This window comes from Octodon degus, unplaced genomic scaffold (assembly GCF_000260255.1).
Source record: "Octodon degus isolate 3935 unplaced genomic scaffold, OctDeg1.0 scaffold00125, whole genome shotgun sequence".
Lineage (NCBI taxonomy): Eukaryota > Metazoa > Chordata > Mammalia > Rodentia > Octodontidae > Octodon > Octodon degus.
This window is the reverse complement of record NW_004524701.1, coordinates 6,375,632-6,382,890: the sequence shown is the minus strand read 5'-3', so window position 1 is coordinate 6,382,890 and position 7,259 is coordinate 6,375,632. Positions and strand designations below refer to the sequence as shown.

Here is a 7,259-nt window from a genome sequence, read left to right as displayed (position 1 = left end):
ATAAAAATATATTGTATATTTTGTAGCTGTACCTACATACTTGCGCCAGCACCACATATGTAGCTGTGACAGTGCTTTCAAGCAGCCCCTCCACCTGGCTTCTCTTGCCTCTGGCTGCTTGGATAGGACCATTGAGACATTATGCCAGTCTTGAGATGCGGTTTCAAAGCAGCCGACACTACTTCACTGTGTTTCCAACAGGAACCTTGAGGCTAGTTAGTATTACACTCAGGCCATGCTCAGCACTTGCCTATTCTTGTCTACTGCCTTGTATTCTACTTATTTATGTATTTGTCCATCTCCTGCATTAGATTATATGCCTTTTGTGGGCAGGGATGAAGTCTTTTTCGCCTTTGTATTTTTCATGACATCTAGCATAGTGCTTTGCATATAATAGTCACTCAGTGTTTGTCAAATAAAGCTATTAGTGTCACTAAATTTTTTTTCTCCAAATGGTAATCAATGCATTATATGCAATGTGATATTGTATAATGATCCTTTTCTGAGTGGCAGTACTGGCAGGACCCTGCACTTGCCAGGCAACACTTATTCTACTGAGCTATCTCCACTGCCCCAACAATTCTTTAAAGATACTATATACCATAATTTAAATATATTAAGAATTACATAAAAAGTCATAGAATACCAAGGCAAAGATATATAACATACCAAATTCTTTTTTGCAAAATAATTAATTTTTCCTCCCACATTTTAAATCATAGAATGTTTCTATAAACTTATGTCAAGTAGCACAAGTTATAAAGGTAAATGTAACTCAGATCACAGTCATGTGTGGCTTTAAAAATCCCCCAGCTCTTACTGAAGCTGTTCATCTATCATATTTTCTAATCTCACTCCCTTTTTATTTTATTTTATTACTTTTCCACTGAAGGAAAAGATTGTAATAAAAATAAAATAAAGTCTGAAATCTTAATTTCATTTTAGCTCATAAGATTAAAACATGCAGAATAACAGAGTAAAAAAAAGATTAAAGCATGCATATTTAAGCATAAACTATCAAAAATTATAGCTTATTGTATACAGACGTCCTAGAAGGTTCTATTGTTGTAATGAGCTTTTCTTTACCACATGTTAGTTTCTATTTCCTGGCATATGCAGGGCTTCTAGAAGTGAGGTAGAGATTACTTAATCTCCAGCCTTTGGGTCCTTTAAATGTTGTCCGGTCATTCTCTGCCTTAATCTGCATCTAACAGTGGGCCAAGAATACTGTGGTTTCTAGGACCTGTGCAGGCATTCACCACCTGACCCCTGCAGTGGCCGCATACTCTGTTTCAGCTCAGTGTCTTTCTGTGGCCTTTCTCTAGATTCTCTTTTTGGCACTTAGAATTTGGTATAGCTGATTTTCTTTGTGCCTTTGCCTTTTGTCTTCCTTGCAGTCATGAGTCACAAATACCAAATTTTATCTTTTCTGAGTTCTAGGATGAAATGCACAACTACTGTCTTCCTCATCTGAGCTCTCTTTTATACAGCTAATTCTGAAAATGTCTAGACCTGAGGCGGGCCCTTCTCCCTGGTTCTGCTCTCCACAGTACCGTCTTTGTTGCTACAATGCAGCAGCATCCTAGCAGTTGTGTTCCTCCACAGCTAGCTGGACAGCCTAAGTGATGCATCTGTGAAGTTCACTCCAGTGATCTTTCCAGTCATTACAGATGAACTTGATTATTAAGATTTTGCTTCAAGTTTTGATTCATTTTATTATAAAGAAATGGAAGACGAACAAATACAAATTCTTTAAAACATACTCAGTTCTTTAATATAATACATGAATATATTTTTAATGTTTTGTAAATGCTGTTAAGTTGTTAATATACAAAACTGCGCTCTCGCTGAAGCCAATGAATGTGAGTGTTTTTAATAGCACTGTTTGAATATCATGATACATGCTCAGGCTAAAAAAAAAATGTTTCCAGATATATGGGAATATCTTCAACATCTGTTTTCTGACAGATATTTCTCAGAGAAGTGGCAGCAAACTAAATCGCTTGACTAGTATATCACACTATTTTGAAGGTGTTGAATTTTGGTTCTATTATAGTGTTTGTTTCTGGGTAGGAAGACAAACCCAATAGTAGTCAGAAGGAAGTTTATGGTTTTCAGTCATCTGTGAGAAAACTGGAAGTATCTTGACTAAATATAAATACTTTTCTGAAATATCCTTTTCTTTGTTCCATTGCAGTAGGCCAAATTACTACAAGGTTCTGTGACATGTGGAAGAGCTCTGTCTGCCTCAGGGAAAGGGAGCAAGATTTGGCTGACACTGGAGGGGTTGATTTGCTGCTCGGCAGTGCAGGGGGCAGAGGGAAAGCACTTAGCAGGGCGAGGTGAGTGTCCATGACAATCACCTTCACAGAAACTGCTTGAAGTCTTTATTTTCACGTGTAGATGTCCTCTTTAAAAAAAAGCTCAAATTTGAAACTTTGGAACATCAGATGGTAATGCCTGTTATGTGGTTAGAAGTTTGAAAAAGAAACATAGCGTAAGCAGGAAAGAAGTCTGATTATGGTGACATCCATTATAGCCACCTAATAAATTCTTATTCCCACATAGCACAGAAGTTACTGGAATTTTTATTTCTTCCTTATGGCCAATGGGAAGGAAAAGAGTGTTTACTCTTATGAATGAAAAGCACACACTTGATTGTACAGAAATATGAATGTTTAAAATCCAAAGAAATAACTTTCCATTATTGATTTAAGATATTAATAAAATCCAATGTCACAAATTTTTAAGCTAATCATAATATTAGTAAAACGTTTTGACAGTAACATTTTGTGAGCTAACTACACTCTTAAGGTCTTGTAAACATTTATCGAGACATTAGAAACATATTAAGTCTTCATTGGTTATATAAGAAATTGATGACAAACTATAAATTAATTATAGGATTAAACTTCAAGAAGATGTATCACACAATTATTTAAACAAAAGGCCGCTTTTATCTTATTATTTTTTAAGGTTACATAGTATTTATTGTCTGTCATCTGTGTGATTCCACAGGGATACTTTGTAGATCATTACCTATTAGAAAATCCATCCTCACAGAAGCATAAGGAGGCCTATTATTAAAAAAATATGAAAGCAGTTTCTGTAACTCCATGAGTCATATTTTTCTGCACACTATAGAAAGATTTTTATGTAGTGTAGATTTCCTGGTTGTACTCTTTACTCACCATGTGCTTAGCTTGAGGTAGTTCACTAAGTTTGCATTTGTCTCCCCACGCACTCAAAAAAGCAGTCAAAATTACTTAATTTATTTGCCAGCTTTTTCATTTTTTATTAAATTCTATATTGAATATGATCAGTTAAAAGACTGGTCTCCTTTTAATCGGCTTTTAAAAATCAGGTTATTTTTAATATGTTTTGTGATTCATATAATATTAATATGATGAATGTAAAATTAATTGCTGGGGCTGGAGCGATGGCTCAGTAGAATAAGCGCTTCCCTGGCAAGTGCAAGGGCCTGGGTTCAATCCCTGGTTCCGCCAAAAATATTAAAATAAATAAATAACTAAATAAAATTAATTACTGAGCTCATACTTTTATTTTAATGTTTCAATCTTTTGGTCATTGTCAGGTTATCCTATTTTATTTTTGTTGTTAGTACTGAATGATGATGCTTTTGGATTATTAAAATATGAATAAAAGGGTAAAAAATATTTGACTAATATATAATTATTAATTTATAAGTATTTCATTCCATTTAAATGTTAAAATTGTCAATATAAAATCTTATACTTTTAACATTTTAGTTTGAAATAAAAAATGTCTCTTTTTTATAATTTTCATGAAAACAAAAAATGATCATATTGTAAGCTTTTGATATTACCTGTTAAATTTGGCTTATATCCTCCATCTTTAATAATGTCAAAGTATTATCTGGTTAAGTTTTCTCCAGAGGATAGGGTTAAATTCAGTGTATGCAATTCTCATGACCTTTTTCAGATACTGGAGATAACTTAGTCATTTTCTATTTCACAGCTATAGTATTTCATTTGAATGTTGTGAACTTTTAAAAAATGTCACTAAAATGTTAGCTATTTTTTTCTTCACACATTTGTGGGTTTTGACTATACTATCCTAAGCACCAAAAAGTCAATGACAACTATCTTTATCAAATCTATAACCAGTTCTGAAATTATAGGTAATCCTTTTTCATACCTGAGTACATGATTTATGTCACTGAATCATTTATGATGTAGTCTTTTGAAGGGACATAAAAAGATCACCAGTTTTCTTCTATATGCATTAATTTTAACACCATCATTAATTTAATTTATTTTAATTGATTTTGTGAGACAGTCTCACTATGTACTCTAAGCTGGTCTTGACCATTTGCTCTGGAGCCCACACTGGCTTCTGACTCACAATTGTGCTTCAGCCTTCTCAATATTGGACACATAGACCTATGCTCCCATGATTGCTTCTAACTTTCATTTATGTAGCTCACTTTCATTCTAACATTCTTATTATATCTTGTAGCAAACTTGTTAAACTCTAGGAGGAAATGGTCAATATAACCACAAATACAGTGGAAAAGTAACACAAAAGAAAAATATATTGATCTATCTAACAACGTAAAAACTTTTCTATAAAAAAGTACACAAAATCCTCAGAAGAAGCAGGAAAATATTAATAGTAAATACTTCACATAAGGAAGAAATATAGATTGCTGTGTGGAAAGCCTGCTTCTAAGAACTGTTTATTCTCACTAGTGGCGGGCACGCCAGGCACCTGGCGCCTGTTCTGAAGCTGTTGAGCTTAGCTCAGGAAAGCATGCAGCTTTAGCCACTCTGCTGAGTGTCAAAAGAAAGATAAAATTACTCACATTTCTAGTAATCAAAGTAAATTCATTAAATGTAATGCTAGATTGCTAGCATTACATTTTAATCAAATTAACAAAAATTACTGAAAAAGAACAGTGACAAGAAATATAAGCTACAAAGAGGCTTCTTAACAAATTCAAGATATGATTTACTCTGAGTAATTTTGTGTTCACTGATTGATTACAAAAGTGATAAACAAAAATTAACATAAATTCTATTAGTAAATATTGAAATAAAATATGGCATAAACTCATAGTGGCATACTAAGGAGTCCTCAAATGTTTCTGAAGGGTTGGAATAGCCTCGTGGGAATCTTTACATTTTAGATACACTCAGTGGTATCATTGCTATGTAACACTACAATAACCAGCAACAATCACAGGTTCCTGAAAAGATGCATAGAACAATGACTATGCCACGTCTAGATATTCTTAAGCTGCACTGATACAGATGAAGCCTAACTATTATCAACTCTGCAATTAAGTTGTTCAATTCACAAACATTTCAACCCCTGATATAGTCCATGACCTCAGTGTTTGATGTTAGATGTGGTTGGAGATTTGATAGGAGAAGGGAAATTCTATATCCAAAAAATCGTACATGTGGACAGTTTTTATTGTTTTTTTTGGGAGAAGAAGTAGATATCATAGATTATTTTTAAATAATGGAATTGTGTATATTTAAACACAATACCTTTGAGTAGGACTATTTTTTATTTTGAATAGATTTTTCTTCATTAACTACTGAAAATAAGTCAATAAAAAATCACAAACCAATTTGAGGGAGAACATACACATAAAAAAAAACAGGGGCATGAACTCTTGAGAACAATATACTGTTAAACATTGATAAATGACTAGCATACATAAGTTTGGCACAATTAAACCAACTATACAATAGAACTCAGAGTGGGAAATCTGAAAAGCACACACATTTTTCTAATATACAAAGTTAAGCTTCTGGCTTGAGCTGTAAAATATGAAATGCTTAGAAGTTGTAACTGTTATCTTCAAAACAAGAAGGTGGGAAAAATGAAAACTCATGATTTTTTTGGACCTGTCTGAAAATTAAAGTTCCAGTTATAATCTACCACTCTGAAACTTGTAGCAAGGGAGATCAGAAGCACAAAGCAATGTAACACTTAAGTGATGTTTTGACCAGATCCTTGAGTTGCATAGGGCCTAGATTAGCAATGTGAAGGTCCTGTACATGGCACGCTGTGTGCCGCACCACACCCATGCCCATGGCTGCCAGTAGGTTATTGCAGTGAGCATTCTAAGAAGGTTCCACTGTGGAACCAGCCCAGAGAGAAGCATAACTGTAGTGATGTGGATAAACCCCTCCCCAGTAGAAATATCTACATTCTAGGAGGAAGAGGTTACCTCACAATTCCAGAAACCTATCCCTGCTGGATAGAAGAGAAGCACAGAAAGTGTAGGTGAATTCTTAAGGGTGAATGTTTTAAAAGCCCTATAGTTATTGAATGGGTATAAATGTGACTTTGATGACTACTGCTATATTCCTCTGCAATAATGTATTTACATTTCTTATGCATGTTCTGCAAGATAATTTAGTTCAACCACTACTGTATTTATTATTGCTATCACATGTTCCAGACACAGTAATGAAGCAAATAAGCATTTAAAAATGTGATCAACATTGTTCATCCTAAAGAAATGAAAATTAAAAAGCAAAAATAATATACTACAGGGAGTGGGGAGATAGCACAATAGAATAAGTGCCTGCCTGGCAAGCGTGAGGCCCTGAGTTCTATCGCCGGTACCACAAAAAAAAAAAAAAAAAAAAAAAAAATTCTACTACTTACCCATGAAAGTCGCTGATCCAATCCACTGATGATACAAATTCCTAGGGCCTGGGGAGAAAGTTCAGTAGAATAAGTGCTTGCCTGGCAAGCACAGGGTCCTGAGTTCAATCCCTGGTACAAAAAAAAAAAAAAAAAAATTCTTAAAGATACAGAGCAACTGAGACTGGACCAGAACTTATTCTCATTAAGAATGTGCCCCAGTTTGTCCCCTGAGGAAGACACTATGGCAGCTATACACTAAATAAGACCTTACTATGAAACCACAATTATACTTCTAGATATTTGCCAAAGTGATGAAAAATTTATGTCCATTCTTTATGGAAATGTTTAAAACTATTTTATGCATAATTACCAAAGTCTAGAAGAAACTAAGAAGTTTTTCAGTAGGTAAATGAAAAAAAAAAAAAAAAAAGAAAAAACAAGTTGTGGCTTATCTGTGTAATGGAATAATCCACAACAATAAAAAGGAATGAATTACAAAGATGTAACTACTGCTGGGAAGATAGCTTAGTGGTGTAAGTGCCTGCCTGGTAAGTGCAAGGTCCTGAGTTTCATCCTTGGCAAAAAAAAAAAAAAAAAAAAAAAAAAAA

At 34.0% G+C, this 7,259-nt stretch overlaps 1 protein-coding gene across 1 annotated transcript in view; it reads left to right on the top strand.

The window, feature by feature from the left end:
• Positions 1-7,259, top strand: part of Stpg2 (sperm tail PG-rich repeat containing 2) — an 809,484-nt gene that overhangs the window by 756,803 nt on the left and 45,422 nt on the right. The gene's annotated exons all lie outside the window — the stretch shown is intronic.